We start from the raw sequence: 24,828 nt of genomic DNA, 5'->3' as shown, positions 1-24,828 counted from the left end.
CATCATTCTGGTCGTTGATCTTTGTTTTATCAGTCCATAGTATGCTGTTCCACAGCTGTACAGGCTTTGTAGATGGTTTTTGACAAACTCTAATCTGGCCTTCCATTTTTAAGGCTAACCAATGGTTTGCATCTTGTGATAAACCCTCTGCATTTATTCTAGTGAAGTCTTGTCTTGCTTACAAGAGCAGCAGGATGAAAGCTGAAGTGTTTGGGGCACCATTATCTGCTCAGATTCAACCAAATGCTTCAAAACTCACTGGACTATGCTTCACAGTGCAGTTGGACATTGACCTGAGGCATACTGCAAAAGCAACCAAAGACATTTTTAAGGCAAAGAAGTGGAATGTTCTGCAATGGCCAAGTAATATCATCTGACCTGAATCCAACTGAGCATGCGTTTCTCTTGCTGAAGCCAAAACTGAGGGCAAAACACTCAAAACACAAGCAGGAAGTGCAGACGGCTGCAGTAAAGGGCTGGCAGAGCATCACCAGGGAAGAAATCCAGCATCTGATGATGCCTATGTGTCCAACACTTCAGGCAGTCATTGACTGTAAAGGATTTGCAACCAAGTATTAAAACTGACTGTTAAACTGATGATTATGTTAGTTTGTCCAAATACTTATGAGCCCTTAAAGTTGGGAGACTGTGTGAAGAAATGGTTGTCATTCCTACATGGTTCATACTACATTTTTGAAAAAAGCCTTAAATGAAAGCTGAGAGTCTGCACTTTAAGCAGGTATTCAATATTTCATTTAAAACCCATTGTAATGGTGTACAGAGCCAAAATGACAACTGTATCATTGTCCAAATAATTATGGACCTGACTGTAGTCCAGTTGATTTTAAAGCTTGACATTTCTCTAGAACGGTCAAAGAGTTTTAGAATTTGTGGTAGTGATGTCTGAATATTGGATATGAACAGGAGGCAGTCATCCGCATATAGCGAAATGTAGTGTCTAGATTGGTCTATAGTTATGGGAGATATTGTGTCGCTCTCTCTGATGGACTGCACCAGCGGCTCTAGGGACAGGACAAAGAGCAGAGGAGAAAGCGGACAGCCCTGCCTGGTGCCACTATGTATGGGGAAGGCTCGTGATTGACAAGTGCCTGTGAGAACTGATGCTGTCACGTGATTGTATAGTGTTTGTATCATAGATATGAAGTTCTGTCCAAATCCAAACCTTTCCATGACTAACAACAAATAATTCCATTCTTGCCTATCAAAGGCTTTATGGGCATCAAGTGACTGGACAGAGCAATCATCTGGCATAGTATCTGCAGCTTCAATAACATGAACAAGCCTCCAAACATTATCAGCTGCTACTCTCCTTTCAGAAAACCTGTCTGATCAAAATGAATCAATTTCCGAATTACTGTCTCCAGGCGACTGACCTGAACTTTTGCATACAGTTTTACATCTGCACAAATGAGCGAGATTGGTCGATAACTTGAACACTCCAGCGGATCTTTTCCTTGCGTGCATTTCTCTGGTCCCAGTGAAATGATCCCTGTTCAATGGCAAAATTTATAGAACCAAGTATGAGAGGTCCAACCTGGTCCCAGAAAGCTAGATACAGCTCCGGAAATATACCATCTGGAGAGCTTTGACTGCTGTCTCAAGCTCTACTAATGAGATGGGGTCCTCTAGTTTTAAGCTGTCTAAATGGTTTAGACTGGGCAGCACCAACTTTTGAAGAAATTAGGTGCACTCCTCTATGTCTGCACAACATGCGGATGTGTAAAGGCTGCTGTAAAAGTTCCTGAAGACATCATTAATTGCACTGGGGTCTGTAACAACCTCCCCATTCGTTGTTTGAATGGCATTTATCACTGCTTTTGATTCGCTTTCTTTTAACCGAAGTGCTAATAATCTACTTGGCTGGTCACCATCGTAATAATATCTCTGTTTTGTTCTGTGCAGAATAAATTCAGCCTTGCTTATGGATATACTCTTATATTCTCCCCTTAGCGCACCGAGAGCATTGGCGTTAGTTTCTGTGAATGCTTCTCTTTGTGCCCTCTCTACTTTCTCTATCTCCACCTCAGTTTCGGAAAGTCGTTTATCGCGGTCAAGTTTTAGCTTGGAGGCAAAGGCAATGCATGTGCCTCTTATGAAGCACTTAGTTGTTTTCCATAATGTCTGGGGGTTGTCACATGACTTCTTATTTTCTAAGAATTCGCCAAGTTGTGCTTTCATTTGTGCTAGAAAATCTGCATTGCTAGGTAAGGAGTCATTAAACCTCCACCAGTGTGCTTTAGGATGATCTAAAAATGGTGTTATAGTGCATGACACAGGGGTGTGATCAGAGATCAAGATTGGGAGCATATTTATATGGGGCGTGTTATTTATAAGAGAGGGGCTGGAGAAAATGTAGTCGATCCTGGAAGAGGTGCCATGACGAACAGAGTAAAAGGAGTAGGCTTCAACATTATCATTGCGAATGCACCATGGATCCACTAGGCTGAGATCAGCCAGAAAGGACCTTAGGGCCAGGGAAGAGGGAGGAACTGTATCCGGTGTACCCGAGGATCTGTCAAGTTCTGGGGAGACTGTAGCATTAAAGTCACCAGCGACAATGCAACAGGGATCCTGGTAACATAATAAAGTCTAGCTGATGGAGGGCAAAAGTCACCATTAAACATTTGGTGCATAAATGCATGCTAGTAATAGCTTTGCATGGTTAACAGAGAGTAGTGCATAAACAAATCTACCATCACTATCATTACCATTATCAGCAACCAAAAGTTGGAGCTTCCTTTCGGCGATAATCAGTACCCCTCTAGCTTTACTTGATGCACATGAATGGGCTATAACTTTATAGTGTTTGTTTTGAAACTTCTGTACATCATTTACTGTGAGGTGGGTTTCTTGAATCAAAGCTATGGAGACACGTTTACGGTGTAGGAATTCCAGACAGCGCGTATGCTTAATGGTGAGTTCAGACCTTGAACGTTCCAGCTTAAGATATTCAAGTTAGCCATCTAGATGGTGGTGTAGGAGGATTGTAATATAACATATAGATAGTCCACTTTGTCCAAGTAATAATAAGGTAAACTAAATCAAGAGACTGTCCCTTAGGGGTTAATGGCCACACTGTACATTTAAAAGGGATAGTTCGACATTTTGGCAAATTCGCCTATTGCTGTAATCCCTATAGTCATATGAGTAGGTACATTACCTTTAATTGTCAGTGCGTGCTGTTCTGAGATCAGTGGGGCAGAGCTGCCCGCTGAAATGGAGGTGAACGGTACAGGTCCCTCTCTCCCTCAAAACTAATCAAATACACCATCAAATGACTCCAAAACGCTCTTGTGGACAACTTGTAGCTTACACATTCACCACGCTATGAAATAATAATGCAATATTACGAGACAGTTGTTGTGAAGCCAAATGCAGAGCCGGAACTACATTCCAGACATACAGTACTTGCTGGGCGGAGTGATTTCAAACAACATATGTTTAGTGCAGAATATACAGAGGAAGAGTTACAGGTTTTGGAAGAAGAGAGAGCAAGAAGAGAGGATGAGGCTGCCGAGCAGCCAGGGGCTGAGGGGAGACCCAGAGCCGGTGGTGTAAATGTGGGGCTTACTGGCCACTTTATTACGTACACCTGTGTAATATAAATACAGAGTATGCCTCAAAATAATCACCGGAACATGGGGAGAACATGCTAACTCCACACTCATAAATCACCACAACTCCTGAAGGAACAACAACATAAAATGTTACCTAGCAGTCTGTTTATTCCCAGCAATGAGAAGTAATGCCAGTCACTTCACTATATGCTCTGGGCAAGCACTTATCCATAACATAACCACAACAACATTTGCATTTTAGCCTTATTTACCATGCCTGGGTTGTAGGCTAATGTTACTCAACATGGAGGTAACGTTACAGCAGAGAGATTGCTGAGCAAAATACACAACGATCACTTACCACGTCTGCTCATTTAGTGATGCCGACAGATGGTATGACAGTGTCTCTCAAGAAAGGAGTTTGAACCATTCCTGAGCTTCTGCGCTCCATCCTTTCACTGTAGTCCTCCAGTAAAAAATGGCAGGAGCACACAAACATTTTCCGGACCATTTCCAGAGGTGTGCTGGGGTCGATGTCCAGCACAAATAGCCATTGTTTCATCCTGTCCGTATTACTGGTTGGAACTATGTGAAACTTCACTCTGCTCCATGTCTTCGGCTTGTTACTGCAACCTTTTACAATACATGTGTCAACTATGATTTACAAAAACACTTGTAAACTTTCCTCAAACCTGCTGTGTCCAGCTGACGATACCTCAAATGGCTACAAGCAATAACAATGGCACTGTCTCAGCTGCTCACTGTGTCATTCCACCCAGTGATTTACTCAAGAAAGTAGTTCCGAGTATTTGCTTCATGTGTTGTAATGTTACTTAATTATACATTATTATTTCATATCGTGGGGAATGCGCAAGCCATGTGTTGTCCACGAAAGCGTTTTGGAGTCATTTGATGGTGTTTTTGATTAGTTTTGAGGGAGCGAGGGACCTGTACCGTTCACCTCCATTTCAGCGGGCAGCTCTGTCCCACCGATCTCAGAACAGCACGCACTGACAATTAAAGGTAATGTACCTATTCATATGACTATAAGGATTACGACAATAGGCGAATTTGCCATAATGTTGAACTATCCCTTTAACATATCCAAAACAGAAATTTAGCACCAAAGCTACATACAAAAAGGCAAACCGCCAGGTCCTTAAAATACCTGTGGTTTGCATGATACAAGTATCAATCATCCCGGTGGCACACATACTGCAAGGCTTTCCTCAACAGCCCCCATCCCTCATATGGTATGTAATGTTTTGTTCAACCGACTGGAAAGGGAAGGGAGAAAAATAAAATAAGTTAATAAGTAAAATGAAGCTAGATAATAATAACATTAATAATTAAAGCTGCAAGCAGCGTTTGGCGGGACCTCACACTCGCGCCCATTTCCGCCCCCAGCTTATGTCGTCACTGTGAATTATTTAGAAATATCAAACATATTGCCACAAAAATCAGAAAATCCTTACAGAGCTGAACGTTTTGATGTTTGAATGCTTTCTGTAGCTGTAGGTATGTACAAGTGATGTCACATTATGCAAATTAGATGAGCGAATTTCTTCCCATCAGATTCCTCTTCCTTTATTTTGAGGAAGAGACGACAACAACAACACAAAACAAAATAAATCTACTGTGTAAATGTGTTCAAAATGTTTTTTGACTGAGATTTATGAAATCCAATATGGCTGCCTGCTGGTGATGCCACAATATGCAAATTAGATGAGTTAATTTACTCCTATCACAAACTTTGGGTCATGATGAATAGTTTTCTCATTTACAGTATGCCTTTATCTGTCACCACTTTCAAGCCACAGCCTTTTGAAATGTTGAAATGAAAATGGAATATCTTCCTCAATTAACTCTGGCACCTAAAGGGTTAAAATGGAGATGCTCCCTCTGTCATGTCTGAATGTAAGATGTAGACACACGCACAGACATCATGTTTCTGTGAGTTTGTGTGTGACAGCGGTTGCCATGGTAATTAAGTAAGCGCACCTGGCAGAAGAGCAGAGAGAGACAGACAGAACACAGAGAGACCCCTTTTAGTGGAGATTTAACTCCTCGAACAAGTTCTTCCCATTCCCAAACCGTTGGTCCAATCATGAAAATAATGTGATGATGAGAGAGATAAAGTTATACAGAAGATCTGTTTAGTAGCAGTTGAGCTGGCATGTGTGCATCTTTAAAACTGATAAAATAAACGGCGTAGGAGAAGATGTGTTTTCTTGAGACCACGTTTGAGGCGAAATCTTACTTTGAAAGGTCAAATAGCTCACTTCCTGTTGGAATCAGGTCATGGGTGTCAGTGCATGATTTGTGAGTCAAACACACCAGTTTTGGTTTGATCTTGATACGACATCCCTACGGGCTGTAGTGGCCATTTTAGTGCGTCTAGGTGGCGCTAGAGAGCCCATTTTGGCACTGTAGGGGTTAATAATGTGTATTTGCTGTTTCAAATGAAGTTTCTGCTGCTGTAATCTGTCCTTTAAAGATTGTGAGACAGACAAAGAGAGCTGTGTGGCTGTGTGTGTGTGTGTGTGTGTGTGTGTGTGCAGCCGTTGTCATGGCGATGAATGACTTGTCAGCACCTGTGGCACACACAGACAGCTAAGGAGAGCAGCTCACCAAAGGCTGTTTATAATGGGTTTTAACTCCTCGAACAAATGCTTCGCATGCCCAAACCGTTGGTCCAAGCAAGAAAATAAAGTGATTTTGAGAGACAGCCACTTCACGTGAACGCACGTGCCGCGTTTTATATTTCTCGAGTCAAAAATGTGGTCAGGGGAGCGAGTTTAAAATGTGTTGCACCTAAGCTGTTTCCAGAAATTTCTCCTCTGAGTTTACATGGGAGTGAATGAGAAAAATCGGCGCTCCTTCGCTTTGGAGCCACTCAGCAAAAATGTGTACGTGTGAGAGATTCCATGTCAACATATCTGAGCAGGACAAATTTTCCTACGTTTTGTGGTATAAATTGTGTCTGTACAGTGAAAATTGTGGCCATGGCAGCGAGTTAAAGACAAAAGTTTTAGACGATTTTTAGAGCCCTCTCCACTCTAGCTCACAGCATTCCATGCAATACACACCCATTGTAAACTGAGAATTTCTCCACTTTTGCTCATGGTACTTTGAGAGGCACAGATCAAAACGGTAAAAGATATGAAAAAGATGAAAACATGAGTGAATAGATGAGACCTGTGGCAACATTTGAGAGTTGGAATGGAGTCTGTAGCACAAAGTATGGAGACGCTGTAAATGCTAGAAAAAGCCCGAAGATTGGTCTCTTTCTCCCCCCCGCTGCCATTCATTTCCTATGGGACAGCTTTGGAAGATCGTCAGGACGTTTTTCTGACATCTCACCTTATGGAGGCCATAAAATCCAAACGAAGCGAGTAATGAAAAAGTTACGAATAACTTTTGATTAGAAGGAGTTGATCTGTCATCTGTGCAAGTTTGAAGCCGATTGGATAAGCGCTGTATGAGAAGAAGATTTTTTAGGAAAGGCAGTTTTAAGGCAAAATCTTACTTTGAAAGGGCAAATATCTAACTTCCTGTTGGATTTAGGTCAGGGGTGTCAGTGCGTGATTTTTAGGTCTTGATGAGTTGAAGAAGCCACTTTTGGTTTCATGTTTCTACGACGTTCCTACAGGCCGTGGCGGCCATTTTTGTGTGCCTAGGTGGCGCTAGAGAGCTCATTTTGGCACTTTAGGGGTTAATGTCATCATTTTATAAAATTTTTCACCGGTTCTGATGTGCATGCCAATTTTGGTGAGTTTTTGAGCATGTTTAGGGGGTCAAATTCCAGTTCAAAGAGGCGGCGGAAGAAAGAATAATAATAATAATAATAATAATAATAATAATAATAATAAACGCAGCAAAAACAATAGTGTCCTCGCCTTCGGCGAGGACTGGTCAGTGAGAAAAAATGCGGCAAAAACTATAGAGAGGGTCCTCGCCTTTGGCGAGGACTTCTTTGTGAGTAGTCCACTACTGTTGGGCCCGGTCACTTATAAACGCACGCAGCAAAAACAAGAGGCTCCTCGCCTCCGGCGAGGACTGCTCCTTGAGCAGTCCTCTGCCTCTAGGCTCGGTCCCTAATTAAAGCTGCAAGCAGCGTTTGGCGGGACCTTGCACTCGCGCCCATTTCCGCCCCCAGCTTATGTCGTCACTGTGAATTATTTAGAAATATCAAACATATTGCCACAAAAATCAGAAAATCCTTACAGAGCTGAACGTTTTGATGTTTGAATGCTTTCTGTAGCTGTAGGTATGTACAAGTGATGTCACATTATGCAAATTAGATGGGCGAATTTATTCCCAACAGATTCCTCTTCCTTCATTTTGAGGAAGACATGACAAAAACAACACAAAACAAAATAAATCTACTGTGTAAATGTTGGTCCAAACCGTTGGTCCAATCATGAAAATAATGTGATGATGAGAGAGATAAAGTTATACAGAAGATCTGTTTAGTAGCAGTTAAGGTGGCATGTGTGCATCTTTAAAACTGATAAAATAAACGGTGTAGGAGGAGATGTGTTTTCTTGAGATCACGTTTGAGGCGAAATCTTACTTTGAAAGGTCAAATAGCTCACTTCCTGTTGGAATCAGGTCATGGGTGTCAATGCGTGATTTGTAAGTCAAACACACCAGTTTTGGTTTGATCTGTCTACGACATGCTTACAGGCCACAGTGGCCAGTTTAGTAGACCTAGGTGGCGCTAGAGAGCCCATTTTGGCACTGTAGGGGTTAATAATGTGTATTTGCTGTTTCAAATGAAGTTTCTGCTGCTGTAATCTGTCCTTTAAAGATTGTGAGACAGACAGAGAGAGCTGTGTGTGTGTGTGTGTGTGTGTGTGTGTGTGTGTGTGTGCAGCCGTTGTCATGGCGATTAATGACTTGTCAGCACCTGTGGCACACACAGACAGCTAAGGAGAGCAGCTCACCAAAGGCTGTTTATAATGGGTTTTAACTCCTCAAACAAGTCCTTCCCATACCCAAACCGTTGGTCCAATCAAGAAAATAAAGTGATTGTGAGAGACAGCCACTTCTCGTGAACGCACGTGTCGCGTTTTATATTTCTACAGTCAAAAATGTGGTCAGAGGAGCGAGTTTAAAATGTGTTGCACCTAAGCTGTTTCCAGAAATTTCTCCTCTGAGTTTACATGGGAGTGAATGAGAAAAAAATCGGCGCTCCCTTCGCTTTGGAGCCACTCAGCAAAAATGTGTACGTGTGAGAGATTCCATGTCAACATATCTGCGATCAGGACAAATTTTCCTACGTTTTGTGGTATAAATTGTGTCTGTACAGTGAAAATTGTGGCCATGGCAGCGAGTTAAAGACAAAAGTTTTAGACGATTTTTAGAGCCCTCTCCACTCTAGCTCACAGCATTCCATGCAATACACACCCATTGTAAACTGAGAATTTCTCCACTTTTGCTCATGGTACTTTGAGAGGCACAGATCAAAAACGGTAAAAGATATGAAAAAGATGAAAACATGAGCGAATAGATGAGACCTGTGGCAACATTTGAGAGTTGGAATGGAGTCTGTAGCACAAAGTATGGAGACGCTGTAAATGCTAGAAAAAGCCCGAAGATTGGTCTCTTTCTCCCCCCCGCTGCCATTCATTTCCTATGGGACAGCTTTCGAAGATCGTCAGGACGTTTTTCTGACATCTCACCTTATGGAGGCCACAAAATCCAAACGAAGCGAGTAATGAAAAAGTTACGCACAACTTTTGATTAGAAGGAGTTGATCTGTCATCTGTGCAAGTTTGAAGCCGATTGGATAAGCGCTGTATGAGAAGAAGATTTTTTAGGAAAGGCAGTTTTAAGGCAAAATCTTACTTTGAAAGGGCAAATATCTCACTTCCTGTTGGATTTAGGTCAGGGGTGTCAGCGCGTGATGTTTAGGTCTTGATGAGACGAACACGCCACTTTTGGTTTCATGTTTCTACGACGTTCCTACAGGCCGTGGCCATTTGTGTGTGCCTAGGTGGCGCTAGAGAGCCCATTTTGGCACTTTAGGGGTTAATGTCACCATTTTATAAAATTTTTCACCGGTTCTGATGTGCGTGCCAATTTTGGTGAGTTTTTGAGCATGTTTAGGGGGTCAAATTCCAGTTCAAAGAGGCGGCGGAAAAAAGAATAATAATTAAAGCTGCAAGCAGCATTTGGCGGGACCTCGCCCTTTTCCGCCCCCAGCCCATTTCGTCACTGTGAATTATTTAGAAATATCAAACATATTGCCACAAACATCAGAAAATCCTTACAGAGCTGAACGTTTTGATGTTTGAATGCTTTCTGTAGCTGTAGGTATGTACAAGTGATGTCACATTATGCAAATTAGATGAGCGAATTTCTTCCCATCAGATTCCTCTTCCTTTATTTTGAGGAAGAGACGACAACAACAACACAAAACAAAATAAATCTACTGTGTAAATGTTGGTCCAAACTGTTGGTCCAATCATGAAAATAATGTGATGATGAGAGAGATAAAGTTATACAGAAGATCTCTTTAGTAGCAGTTGAGGTGGCATGTGTGCATCTTTAAAACTGATAAAATAAACAGTGTAGGAGGAGATGTGTTTTCTTGAGACCACGTTTGAGGCGAAATCTTACTTTGAAAGGTCAAACAGCTCACTTCCTGTTGGAATCAGGTCCTGGGTGTCAATGCGTGATTTGTAAGTCAAACACACCAGTTTTGGTTTGATCTTGATACAACATCCTACGGGCTGTAGTGGCCATTTTAGTGTGTCTAGGTGGCGCTAGAGAGCCCATTTTGGCACTGTAGGGGTTAATAATGTGTATTTGCTGTTTCAAATGAAGTTTCTGCTGCTGTAATCTGTCCTTTAAAGATTGTGAGACACACAGACAGAGAGAACTGTGTGGTTATGTGTGTGTGTGTGTGCAGCCGTTGTCATGGCGATTAATGACTTGTCAGCACCTGTGGCACACACAGACAGCTAAGGAGAGCAGCTCACCAAAGGCTGTTTATAATGGGTTTGAACTCCTCGAACAAATGCTTGCATGCCCAAACCGTTAGTCCAAGCAAGAAAATAAAGTGATTTTGAGAGACAGCCACTTCTCGTGAGCATGCGTGTCGCGTTTTATATTTCTCGAGTCAAAAATGTGGTCAGGGGAGCGAGTTTAAAATGTGTTGCACCTAAGCTGTTTCCAGAAATTTCTCCTCTGAGTTTACATGGGAGTGAATGAGAGAAAAATCGGCGCTCCCTTCGCTTTGGAGCCACTCAGCAAAAATGTGTACGTGTGAGAGATTCCATGTCAACATATCTGCGAGCAGGACAAATTTTCCTACGTTTTGTGGTATAAATTGTGTCTGTACAGTGAAAATTGTGGCCATGGCAGCGAGTTAAAGACAAAAGTTTTAGACGATTTTTAGAGCCCTCTCCACTCTAGCTCACAGCATTCCATGCAATACACACCCATTGTAAACTGAGAATTTCTCCACTTTTGCTCATGGTACTTTGAGAGGCACAGATCAAAAACGGTAAAAGATATGAAAAAGATGAAAACATGAGCGAATAGATGAGACCTGTGGCAACATTTGAGAGTTGGAATGGAGTCTGTAGCACAAAGTATGGAGACGCTGTAAATGCTAGAAAAAGCCCGAAGATTGGTCTCTTTCTCCCCCCTGCTGCCATTCATTTCCTATGGGACAGCTTTGGAAGATCGTCAGGACGTTTTTCTGACATCTCACCTTATGGAGGCCACAAAATCCAAACGAAGCGAGTAATGAAAAAGTTACGCACAACTTTTGATTAGAAGGAGTTGATCTGTCATCTGTGCAAGTTTAAAGCCGATTGGATAAGCGCTGTATGAGAAGAAGATTTTTTAGGAAAGGCAGTTTTAAGGCAAAATCTTACTTTGAAAGGGCAAATATCTCACTTCCTCTAGGAGTTACGTCAGGTCGCACAGCGCGTGATGTTAAGGTCTTGATGAAACGAACACCCCACTTTTGGTTTCATGTTTCTCTGACGTTCCTACAGGCCGTGGCGGCCATTTTGTGTGCCTAGGTGGCGCTAGAGAGCCCATTTTGGCACTTTAGGGGTTAATGTCACCATTTTATAAAATTTTTCACCGGTTCTGATGTGCGTGCCAATTTTGGTGAGTTTTTGAGCATGTTTAGGGGGTCAAATTCCAGTTCAAAGAGGCGGCGGAAGAAAGAATAAAGAATAAAGAATAAAGAATAATAATAAACACAGCAAAAACAATAGGGTCCTCGCCTTCGGCGAGGACTGCTCTGTGAGCAGTCCTCTGCCTTAGGGCTCGGTCCCTAATTAAAGCTGCAAGCAGCATTTGGCGGGACCTCGCACTCGCGCCCATTTCCGCCCCCAGCCCATTTCGTCACTGTGAATTATTTAGAAATATCAAACATATTGCCACAAACATCAGAAAATCCTTACAGAGCTGAAGGGTTTGATGTTTGAATGCTTTCTGTAGCTGTAGGTATGTACAAGTGATGTCACATTATGCAAATTAGATGAGCGAATTTCTTCCCATCAGATTCCTCTTCCTTTATTTTGAGGAAGAGACGACAAAAACAACACAAAACAAAATAAATCTACTGTGTAAATGTTGGTCCAAACTGTTGGTCCAATCATGAAAATAATGTGATGATGAGAGAGATAAAGTTATACAGAAGATCTGTTTAGTAGCAGTTGAGCTGGCATGTGTGCATCTTTAAAACTGATAAAATAAACAGTGTAGGAGGAGATGTGTTTTCTTGAGACCACGTTTGAGGCGAAATCTTACTTTGAAAGGTCAAACAGCTCACTTCCTGTTGGAATCAGGTCCTGGGTGTCAATGCGTGATTTGTAAGTCAAACACACCAGTTTTGGTTTGATCTTGATACGACATCCCTACGGGCTGTAGTGGCCATTTTAGTGTGTCTAGGTGGCGCTAGAGAGCCCATTTTGGCACTGTAGGGGTTAATAATGTGTATTTGCTGTTTCAAATGAAGTTTCTGCTGCTGTAATCTGTCCTTTATAGATTGTGAGACACACAGACAGAGAGCCGTGTGGCTGTGTGTGTGTGTGTGTGTGTGCAGCCGTTGTCATGGCGATTAATGACTTGTCAGCACCTGTGGCACACACAGACAGCTAAGGAGAGCAGCTCACCAAAGGCTGTTTATAATGGGTTTTAACTCCTCGAACAAATGCAAACCGTTGGTCAAAGCAAGAAAATAAAGTGATTTTGAGAGACAGCCACTTCTCGTGAACGCACGTGTCGCGTTTTATATTTCTCGAGTCAAAAATGTGGTCAGGGGAGCGAGTTTAAAATGTGTTGCACCTAAGCTGTTTCCAGAAATTTCTCCTCTGAGTTTACATGGGAGTGAATGAGAGAAAAATCGGCGCTCCCTTCGCTTTGGAGCCACTCAGCAAAAATGTGTACGTGTGAGAGATTCCATGTCAACATATCTCTGCGAGCAGGACAAATTTTCCTACGTTTTGTGGTATAAATTGTGTCTGTACAGTGAAAATTGTGGCCATGGCAGCGAGTTAAAGACAAAAGTTTTAGACGATTTTAGAGCCCTCTCCACTCTAGCTCACAGCATTCCATGCAATACACACCCATAAAGTGAGAATTTCTCCACTTTTGCTCATGGTACTTTGAGAGGCACAGATCAAAAACGATAAAAGATATGAAAAAGATGAAAACATGAGTGAATAGATGAGACCTGTGGCAACATTTGAGAGTTGGAATGGAGTCTGTAGCACAAAGTATGGACGCTGTAAATGCTAGAAAAGCCCGAAGATTGGTCTCTTTCTCCCCCTGCTGCCATTCATTTCCTATGGGACAGCTTTGGAAGATCGTCAGGACGTTTTTCTGACATCTCACCTTATGGAGGCCACAAAATCCAAACGCAGCGAGTAATGAAAAAGTTACGCACAACTTTTGATTAGAAGGAGTTGATCTGTCATCTGTGCAAGTTTAAAGCCGATTGGATAAGCGCTGTATGAGAAGAAGATTTTTTAGGAAAGGCAGTTTTAAGGCAAAATCTTACTTTGAAAGGGCAAATATCTCACTTCCTGTTGGATTTAGGTCAGGGGTGTCAGCGCGTGATGTTTAGGTCTTGATGAAACGAACACGCCACTTTTGGTTTCATGTTTCTACGACGTTCCTACAGGCCGTGGCGGCCATTTTTGTGTGCCTAGGTGGCGCTAGAGAGCCCATTTTGGCACTTTAGGGGTTAATGTCACCATTTTATAAAATTTTTCACCGGTTCTGATGTGCGTGCCAATTTTGGTGAGTTTTTGAGCATGTTTAGGGGGTCAAATTCCAGTTCAAAGAGGCGGCGGAAGAAAGAATAAAGAATAAAGAATAAAGAATAAAGAATAATAATAAACACAGCAAAAACAATAGGGTCCTCGCCTTCGGCGAGGACTGCTCTGTGAGCAGTCCTCTGCCTTCGGGCTCGGTCCCTAATTAAAGCTGCAAGCAGCATTTGGCGGGACCTCGTCGCGCCATTTCCGCCCCCAGCCCATTTCGTCACTGTGAATTATTTAGAAATATCAAACATATTGCCACAAACATCAGAAAATCCTTACAGAGCTGAACGTTTTGATGTTTGAATGCTTTCTGTAGCTGTAGGTATGTACAAGTGATGTCACATTATGCAAATTAGATGAGCGAATTTCTTCCCATCAGATTCCTCTTCCTTTATTTTGAGGAAGAGGCGACAAAAACAACACAAAACAAAATAAATCTACTGTGTAAATGTTGGTCCAAACTGTTGGTCCAATCATGAAAATAATGTGATGAGAGAGATAAAGTTATACAGAAGATCTGTTTAGTAGCAGTTGAGCTGGCATGTGTGCATCTTTAAAACTGATAAAATAAACAGTGTAGGAGGAGATGTGTTTTCTTGAGACCACGTTTGAGGCGAAATCTTACTTTGAAAGGTCAAATAGCTCACTTCCTGTTGGAATCAGGTCATGGGTGTCAATGCGTGATTTGTAAGTCAAACACACCAGTTTTGGTTTGATCTTGATACGACATCCCTACGGGCTGTAGTGGCCATTTTAGTGCGTCTAGGTGGCGCTAGAGAGCCCATTTTGGCACTGTAGGGGTTAATAATGTGTATTTGCTGTTTCAAATGAAGATTCTGCTGCTGTAATCTGTCCTTTAAAGATTGTGAGACACACAGACAGAGAGAGCTGTGTGGCTGTGTGTGTGTGTGTGTGTGTGTGTGCAGCCGTTGTCATGGCGATTAATGACTTGTCAGCACCTGTGGCACACACAGACAGCTAAGGAGAGCAGCTCACCAAAGGCTGTTTAATATGGGTTTGAACTCCTCAAACAAATGCTTCGCATGCCCAAACCGTTGGTCCAAGCAAGAAAATAAAGTGATTTTGAGAGCCAGCCACGTCTCGTGAACGCACGTCTCGCGTTTTATATTTCTCGAGTCAAAAATGTGGTCAGGGGAGCGAGTTTAAAATGTGTTGTACCTAAGCTGTTTCCAGAAATTTCTCGTCAGACTTTACATGGGAGTGAATGAAAAAATAATGGGCGCTCCCTTCGCTTTGGAGCCGCTCAGCAAAAATGTGTACGTGGGAGAGATTCCATGTCAACATATCTGTGAGCTGGACAAATTTTCCTACGTTTTGTGGTATAAATTGTGTCTGTACAGTGAAAATTGTGGCCATGGCAGCGAGTTAAAGACAAAAGTTTTAGACGATTTTTAGAGCCCTCTCCACTCTAGCTCACAGCATTCCGTGCAATACACACCCATTGTAAACTGAGAATTTCTCCACTTTTGCTCATGGTACTTTGAGAGGCACCGATCAAAAACGATAAAAGATATGAAAAGATGAAAACATGAGTGAATAGATGAGACCTGTGGCAACATTTGAGAGTTGGAATGGAGTCTGTAGCACAAAGTATGGAGACGCTGTAAATGCTAGAAAAAGCCCGAAGATTGGTCTCTTTCTCCCCCCTGCTGCCATTCATTTCCTATGGGACAGCTTTCGAAGATCGTCAGGACGTTTTTCTGACATCTCACCTTATGGAGGCCACAAAATCCAAACGAAGCGAGTAATGAAAAAGTTACGCACAACTTTTGATTAGAAGGAGTTGATCTGTAATCTGTGCAAGTTTGAAGTCGATAGGATAAACGCTGTATGAGAAGAAGATTTTTTAGGAAAGGCAGTTTTAAGGCAAAATCTTACTTTGAAAGGGCAAATATCTCACTTCCTGTTGGATTTAGGTCAGGGGTGTCAGCGCGTGATTTTTAGGTCTTGGTGAGACGAACACGCCACTTTTGGTTTCATGTTTCTACGACGTTCCTACAGGCCGTGGCGGCCATTTTTGTGTGCCTAGGTGGCGCTAGAGAGCCCATTTTGGCACTTTAGGGGTTAATGTCACCATTTTATAAAATTTTTCACCAGTTCTGATGTGCGTGCCAATTTTGGTGAGTTTTTGAGCATGTTTAGGGGGTCAAATTCCAGTTCAAAGAGGCGGCGGAAGAAAGAATAAAGAATAAAGAATAAACGCAGCAAAAACAATAGTGTCCTCGCCTTCGGCGAGGACTGGTCAGTAAGAAAAAATGCGGCAAAAACTATAGGGAGGGTCCTCGCCTTTGGCGAGGACTTCTTTGTGAGTAGTCCACTACTGTTGGGCCCGGTCACTTATAAACGCACGCAGCAAAAACAAGAGGGTCCTCGCCTTTGGCGAGGACTGCTCCTTGAGCAGTCCTCTGCCTCTAGGCTCGGTCCCTAATAATAAACACAGCAAAAACAATAGTGTCCTCGCCAAAGGTCAGTGAGAAAAAATGCGGAAAAAACTATAGGGCCTTTGGCGAGGACTTCTTTGTGAGTAGCTCCTTGAGCAGTCCTCTGCCTCTAGGCTCGGTCCCTAATAAACACTACAAGAACAAGAGGGTCCTCGCCCTTTCAGGCCGAGGTCCCTAATAATAAGAATAAACCTTACAAGAACAATAGGGTCCTCGCCCTTCAGCCGAGGTCCCTAATAATAATAATAATAAACGCTACAAGAACAAGAGGGTCCTCGCCCTTCAGCCGAGGTCCCTAAAAACGCCACAAGAACAAGAGGGTCCTCGCCCTTCAGCCGAGGTCCCTAAAAACGCCACAAAAACAATAGGGTCCTCGCCCTTTCAGGCCGAGGTCCCTAATAATAATAATAATAAACGCTACAAGAACAAGAGGGTCCTCGCCCTTTCAGGCCGAGGTCCATAACAAGTGTAGCTTATTTGCTGCGTTGGAGGCGAGGCTTAGTGAATTAGAAGCACAGCTCCGCACCATGGAAAACCATTCAGTAGCTGCAGTAGTTAGCCAGCCCCCTGTAGCCGGTGCGGAGCCACATAGCGTAGCCTCTGCTAGCGGTCCTCCGGTAACACCCTACAGCTGGGAGGTTGGGTAACCGTTGGCGAGAGACGTAACTCCAAGCCGAAGCCCACGGCTCACCACCAGCCTGTTCACGTTTCCAACCACTTTTCCCCGCTCAGCGACACATCTGCTGAGGATAAAACTCTGGTTATTGGCAGCTCTATTCTGAGGAACGTGAAGTTAGCAACACCAGAGGCCATAGTCAAATGTATCCCTGGGGCCAGAGCGGGCGACATTGAATCAAACTTAAAACTGCTGGCTAAAGCTAAACTTAGATTCATTAAGATTGTTATTCACGTCGGCGGCAGTGACACCCGGTTACGCCAATCGGAAAATTAATATTGCCTCGGTGTGTGAATATGCAAAAACTATGTCTGACTCCGTAGTTTTCTCTGGACCCCTCCCAAATCTGACCACTGATGACATGTTTAGCCGCATGTCATCATTTAATCGCTGGCTGTCCAGGTGGTGTCCAGCAAACAATGTGGGTTTCATTAATAATTGGCAAACTTTCTGGGGAAAACGTGGTCTTATTAGGAGAGACGGCATTCATCCCACTTTGGATGGAGCTGCTCTCATTTCTAGGAACCTGGCAAATTTTATTAGTAATTCAAATCTCTGACAACCCAGAGTTGATATCAGGACTCAGAGTCGCATATGCCTCTCTGAGCTTGTTCAGTTACCCAGCCATAGTTTTCATAGTTTTATACAAACGGTGTCTGTCCCCCGACTACCTAAATTATTTAAATCCAAAATTAAACAAGGAGGAGTTGAGCATAACAACCTCATAAAAATTAAAACCTCTTCTGTGACAGAAAGACAAAACAGGGGAATTAAATGCAGACTGTTAAATATCAGGTCTCTATCATCTAAAGCAGTGTTAGTAAACGAATTAATATCAGATAATCATATTGATTTACTCAGTCTCACTGAAACCTGGCTGTGTCAAGATGAATATGTTAGTCTAAATGAATCCACTCCTTCCAGTCATAATAATACCCACATTCCTCGATTCAACTGCAGACCTCCCTGGTGATTGCCTACATCGACCACCAGGGAGGTCTGCGGTTGAATTGTCGGTCCGAACCAACACGTGCTTCCCCCGAATCATGGGACGGAAATACACCAAGGCCCGATACACTGCCTTCAGTTCGAGCAGGTTGATGTGAGCCCCCCTCCAAAAGGGACCCCACCGGCCCCAGGCCGAGTGGTGCTCCCATAGAGCCCCCCAGCCTGCTTCTGAGGCGTCCATAGTTACGGTCACCCTTGAGCACACAAAAGAATGGATTTGAATAATTTTGGGGGGGGGGGGGGGTGTGTGTGTAAGAAATAAACTATTACCTTCTCTGCATTGTTGCCCAGTAGTATAACAAGCACGGCAGGAATAGATCCTTAATGACACATGTACTCTGCATGATCACATAACAATGCCATGCATCTTAAATTCTTTTACAGTGTGATTGGCGTGCAGTTACCGAAGCTGCTCAGCATTTCATGTCTCTGCTCAGCAGAATAATACCTGAAGGACAGGGTCAGAGCACCAGTAGGGAGAGGCCAACAGTGGAGTCTGAGATGGCCAGGTATAAAAAAATAAATTATAAAAGGGGCCAGTTTAGCTGTGTAACATTGTCACTCACATTATAATTTCATATCCTTGTAAGGGATTTTTTATGAAGTGTAAACATATTTTTTGTTTAACAACATCCTTCAGATCCTTCCCTGGGTATTTCAAACGAAGAAACAAAGGTCCACCCACCAGAGGCTACAAACAGGCAAGAAATGTGAAGAAGTGGATTCCATTTGATGTTTGTTTTTTTTTTACTTTACCTCCAAAACGGAGACAACTCCATCCCCTTCTGAGGAGCTGGAGCTCATTCAAGCAGGGCTTGGAAAGCATACGCTGTCTATTACATCAGATGTAACTCATGCAGAGGTGGGATATTTAATGAATTGAAGCATACATATATGGTTCAAGTAGTATATTAAGAATGTTAATTGCATGACAGTAGATTAATGCTGTTTAAGTGAAAGCTGCTGTTTTTGTTTGTTAGTTATCTAGTTTACTTGAGGCAGCATATCCAAAGATGAATGTTCTTGAGGACAGATGGCTTCTTTTCAAGGCAGCAGGTGCAATTTCGGTTAAGAAAAAATATATATTAATCAAGAAATTTACAGAACGTCATGGTTATTTACTATTTTAATATTGTTTTAATTGTTTTGAAGGCGGAAATGGAAGAAGAAAGATGTCTGCAATCGCATTAGACGCAGAAGGTTACACCGGTTCTGTCATCAGAAGAGCCTCAAGTGGAGGAAAACTTTTGTTATATGTGGTGCCCCTCCAAGATGAGCTAGATTTATCAACTCTCCCAGCAGATGCACCAGAGTTTGCTCTTATGCCAAAAACAACATGCAAACAATGCAAGGCAGTGATGCCACTCCAGATGTTGGCACTGCACATTGATCAGTGCTCCAGCATATCAGACTTGGAAGATGAAGTAAACTTTTTTTCTCTGTTTCTTGGAAATGTAGGCTTAACTTTTACAGCTTTGATCTTAAATGCCTTACTTAAGAGTTATCTGTCATGGTAAGCTTTATCCCAAACCTTTGCATGTTTTTTTCAACCTCTTTGCTCAGGAGTCAGAAGTGGTGTTCTTGGATGAGGCAACATCTTCAAGCACAGCCCCAGGGCCAAATTCAGATGTGCCACAGTCCTCTGAGAAACATTGCTTTGTAAGTGCTGTCAGTTAACATGGAGAAGGGTTTGCAGGGTGACATCAAAAATGTATCAAGTATGCATCTGAAGTTATTAAATAAGACATTATACATACATAGTTTCTAAAAGTATGAATAAGAAGTTAATAAATATTAACTTCTTATTCATACTTTTAAAATATGTGTTTTAAAATTGTCTTTGGAGCTCATATTCAATTAATGATACTTCATTGTATGCAAGCACAAAGATGTAAATGAGTTAAAACTTAGTAAGTGGAAAGGGAAATTTGGAGGAAAAAGTTTGTATTGAATCAACTTTTGACGATTGGTTCTTCCTGACAAACTTACTCCTTTTTGATAGCCTGAAGTATTTTACCACATTGCAGACTCACATACCCTCTTCTGAACTTTATTGTGTCTACACTTAGGAAAGTGAGGTCAAATGTCCAATTTGCATACAAACATTTCCAGTGTCAGACATTGAGCTCCATGCAAGCCTCTGCAGTGAAAGGTAATTTCTGTTAGATAATCTATTGTATCTCTATTTCTTAAGGTTGCTTGACAATCGTTACATGGGCAGTTCCTAGATGAATTTGTGTTACTAATGGTTTTAATACAGATTGAAAGCACTAAATCTATCATTTTTAAATTATCTTCTGTTTTTACATTAGCATGGAGAAGAACCTTTGCCAGCTTAACACTGCTGAACCATGCTCCAGCCTGGATCAAATATCATGGTAACTATTCAAATTGAATTTGTAATTGGTAAGCTAAAGTGGATTGTGAACATTATTTTTTTTCATTTAACAGTGAAGAGGATGTTCTTCAGTGGGTAATGACACAGGTTGACCGCAGCAGGAATTTTGAAATCTGTGTGTCCAGAGAAGGTATGGTTGACAAAGGTCTGAAACTCTGGAAGCACAGAAAGAATTGGCAGTCCACTGAACCCTTTGAAAGTTTCCTCCCTGGGGGAACCAGGAGTTGACACCGGTGCACTAAGAAAAGAGTTCCTGTCCAGTGAGTAGTATATTTTTATTATTCCTGTGGCAGACCTGTGTTGTGTATTGCAGAATAGCCCAAATATTTTTTTAATTAGTTTCTGTCAAACTAAAGCAACAATATTCTCAAATGAAATAGATCATCAACCTCCTGCATGCTTCTTCAGGAGGCAGTATCAGAGTGGTCAGATACTTGTTTGTGGTCCATTACTGCATCAATTTTTCTTCCTTCTTTTGGCTGTAGCAATGGTTGCTGGAATCGAGAGACGACTCTTTGAAGGGGAAAGTGAAAAGGGAAAAGTGCCAAAATACTCTCTCAACGATTTGGATGATGAACTTTTTAAGTATGTTGTTCTAAAATGGAACACTTCCAGTCACCAGTAATTTTTATCTTAGTACAATTTTAAGAACATTAATAGTATTGTCATGAACACAGTGGCTTTTGCTCTGCTTCAAATGTTTATGTATTTTGCAAATGGTTTAAAGTACTGCATGACAGTCATATGCAATGCAGATGGTGAAAGTACAGTTGTAGATGAAGAAGGGACATGGTGGTTGTTGTGAACACTATATTATAGTGGTTTGATTTGATTCAACCAATTCCACCTCAGGGGCAAATGTGACCAAAAAAATCTATTAATAGATCGTAGACATTCTGGGCTGTTATGCTTTCAGGTCACAGTGATCTTAACATTTGGCCTTTGACCTCCAGAATCAGTTCATTCTTAGTAAGAGTGGACAGTTATACAGATTTGAAAGAAAACAATACCTTTAACCCTGGATAGCACTGGCATAAAGGCATAAAAAACATAGCTGATATAGCTAAAATATAGCTAATCACCAGTTATACGTATGCATAAGTTTTATCCTAAATCTGAGCAAATGTAAGATGATGGGGGTGATGCATAAATGTGGTAAGCACCTGCTTCTTCTTCTATCTTTAATTCAGTTCTTGCAATTGCTGATTCCTTGGCATTTCACTCAAAGTTGCAGGTGAAATATTTGCAGTGAGCATTGCCCAAGGAGGACCAGCACCAAGATTTCTGCAGGAGTGGTGTTACCACTATCTTGTCACTGGAAACCTTAAAACTGAGGGAATTCATGACAAGGAGCTGTCACCATTCATCAAAACGGTAGGTTTGGGAAATTGTTTCAAGCTATCTCAATAACTACATTTAGTTTTTCCATCATCTTTGCACTCCTTTAATGTTTATTGTACAAATTAAGCTCAAATTTAAAAAGTTGTTTATTCTTGTAAATCAAGTGAATGGCACACTTGCCCTTCATGCAAATGTACACGATACATATTCATAATATGCAAAAATGTATAAATGCATATTTTTGTACAGGTTTAAAATAACATGTATATTATACACAGTTGAAAGCTTCATTTTTATTTTTATTTATCATTTCTTTAGCTCGAAGATGCATCTGACCTGTTTCCCTATGTAGAAGAAATCCTGGAATGTGGCTACACTGGTCCAATCAGCGTTGACCATAAGGAACGGATAATAAGGTATGTATTGCATTTTGATGTATTTGTGATGTTTATGAGTGTCAACAATTTGGAAAATATCAAGTTTATTGTTGAGTCCTTTGATAGTTATTGGATGACTTGATAGTGACACTCAATGATCTCAGGCCCATGCAGTCTGTACGTTTAAGTATTATTGAACAAGGTGCTAAGTCCCAAAAATGTCCACTGATGTCTATGTTTTGAATAATTACTGATCCTGATGATAAAGTGGCACCCTGTAAGTCAGTCATTGCCAGCAGGATAGGAATGCGTGTGTGAAATGCTTGAATGGTCAAGTGGACAAAAAAAGCACAGTGTTAAAGCAGTCCATTTACCATCAAGTTTGGATGCAAATTTTTACAAAAGTTTTTGGCTTTTTTTCCAAATTTGTTAAGTAAGAATACTTCAAAAACACATATTAATGGTTTATTTTTTTCATCAGTTTACGAGAGAAAAATCTAAATCATATGAATATTTAGTATGGCTGCCCTTTGCCTTCCAAACAGCATCAAATCTTACAATTAAACTTTTCACATCTGCCTATAACTTACAGTGCTGTATAACGTCATGTTTATTGTCATTACATTACATTTTATACATTTCCTTTGAAGGGCTGTTGGTCTGCATATGACAACAAAACGTATACTGATGCTGCAACAGATCCGTGAGGGCCTTAAGGTGTACAATCTGATCGAAGTCACGCAGCGAAAGCCGAAAGAATGTCATGATCTTTTTGTGACAGGATGCGATGAGAAGGTGTGTTGAATTTATTTAAATTATTGCCATTTAATATTCTTGTCTTCATAGGCTAAATGGTATTTACATATCATTGATACACAATGTTTATTTTAAGTCTTATAAAGGGTAAAATAATTATACACTCATCACTTCATTAGGTACATCTATACAATCTAATGCAATCAAATATAACATTTTTTTATTTCAGAGAGAAGGTATTTCAATTTTGTGTTAATTTTGGGGGGGGAGAATATGTATTTGGCAGAGTTGTTGGATTGTAGAGATGCGATGTATGAAGTGGTCAGTGAACATTACAAAATTATTATTTTTTTTTTATTAAGTATTAATATTTGCATATCAGCAGAAGGGAGCAGCATCCAGCAGAATTGCATCCCTTGCATCTGTAGTAATACCCCCACATTAGGATTCTGTGTATGTGTGATATTTGGTCTTGATCTTATTTGCCTTACTTTTTTGTTCACAGGTGGATTCACATTATATCCTGTCACACCTTGCCCCAGACATGAGTCCACATGGCTCAGGAAAACACAAGGAGGAGTCCAAAATTCTGGAATATTTTCAAGATTTCCTTCTTGAACTTGTCATTTTACAGAAGTTCTGGTCCTCAAAGGAAGTTGGATAAAGCTTCTTCAACTTGAAAAAGGGACTAAATGCTCCATGACTTGATATCCAGATTTTATAGCCTTTGTTATGAGGTACACAGATTCAAGGTATTTATTTAGCAACAATTTAAAATGGTCTTTGAACTAAACACTAACATGGAGAAAACATATTTATGATCTGGCAACCATACTGCTGGCCAGGAAAATTCAAGTTTCATCAATGTTATTGTTTTGTTGTAGTTTCCCAGTTTGCCTTATAAATATGTGCTATGTTAAAAGATTGCCTGATTTAAAAAAAAATTATAATGTCTCTAACTTCAGACTAAGACACGTGTATTTTCTTTACATTTAAAGATGCACAACCAGAAAACGAGGATGGAGAAACTCTGTCCGTTCCTGCAGTGATGCAGTGGATGACTGGGCAGGCTCACAGACATCTGTTTGTCTCTGAGAGAGAGCAATTTAAAATAGCCATAAGATTTGACCACAACTGTGTGGAGCACATGCCAGGCCACACCATATGTTATCCTATTGTTAGTGCCTGCACCAACACCATCACACTTCCAACAGCCCATTTGGGGAATTATGAGTCCTTTAAAACTAATCTGCTTACTGCCATTAAATTTGGTGTTCGCTTCGACAGAGTCTAGTTTCTGAAAGGCATGTGTATTTTCTTTGGTTAAAAAAAATTGGTTGTTTTTTTTTTTTTACCACAGTTGATTTTTAAGTGTTTGTTGTGACTATTCTGTCACCATTGTTTCCAAGTTAAAATGTATTGTATATACAGCACTGTATAAGAGTTTTAGGCATGTGAGAAAAGTTTGCCTATAACTATGCAGGTTTGAAGGTAAATTGACTGTAAATCTCAGCTGTTCAAATAAAAGTCAAACTACTTGATGTGAATCATGTGAATTTATTCTAATCTGTTTCATAAAAAAATAAAATGATATTTCACTTTGGTCCAACCAGCTGCTTTCACGACTGTCTTCTAGATTTTATACACTACAGGCAACATTGAGAGCCTGCAGATAGATGTCCCCACCAAAACTTGAGGACTCAGCATTTGGATTTATTTGTTGTAGTGCTGAAAGTCTTTCCTCTGACAGGGGGCATTGGAGGTCTAGAACAACCACCCCGTGTTCACCGGTGTCAAGGTCGCTGCTCTTCTGTTTGCTGGATCTGTAATGTCAAATATTCATTCATAAATAAGAGGTACAGTGACTGCAAGCAAGTGAAGTAATGTCTCTACTTAAATGCTGTGTTATCTGAAAATTGTGGTTTTATTTAGTG

At 41.2% G+C, this 24,828-nt stretch overlaps 1 long non-coding RNA gene across 1 annotated transcript; it reads left to right on the top strand.

The window, feature by feature from the left end:
- The first annotated feature begins 20,089 nt into the window (after window positions 1-20,089).
- Window positions 20,090-20,983, top strand: LOC125898050 (uncharacterized). Its single transcript, XR_007450572.1, has 4 exons — window positions 20,090-20,174; window positions 20,335-20,400; window positions 20,474-20,680; window positions 20,906-20,983. It is a non-coding gene; the product is annotated as an uncharacterized LOC125898050 (long non-coding RNA).
- The last annotated feature ends 3,845 nt before the right edge of the window (window positions 20,984-24,828 follow it).

The sequence above is a fragment of the Epinephelus fuscoguttatus genome, linkage group LG12 (assembly GCF_011397635.1).
Source record: "Epinephelus fuscoguttatus linkage group LG12, E.fuscoguttatus.final_Chr_v1".
NCBI classification, from domain to species: domain Eukaryota; kingdom Metazoa; phylum Chordata; class Actinopteri; order Perciformes; family Serranidae; genus Epinephelus; species Epinephelus fuscoguttatus.
This window is presented reverse-complemented; position numbering and strand designations above follow the sequence as displayed.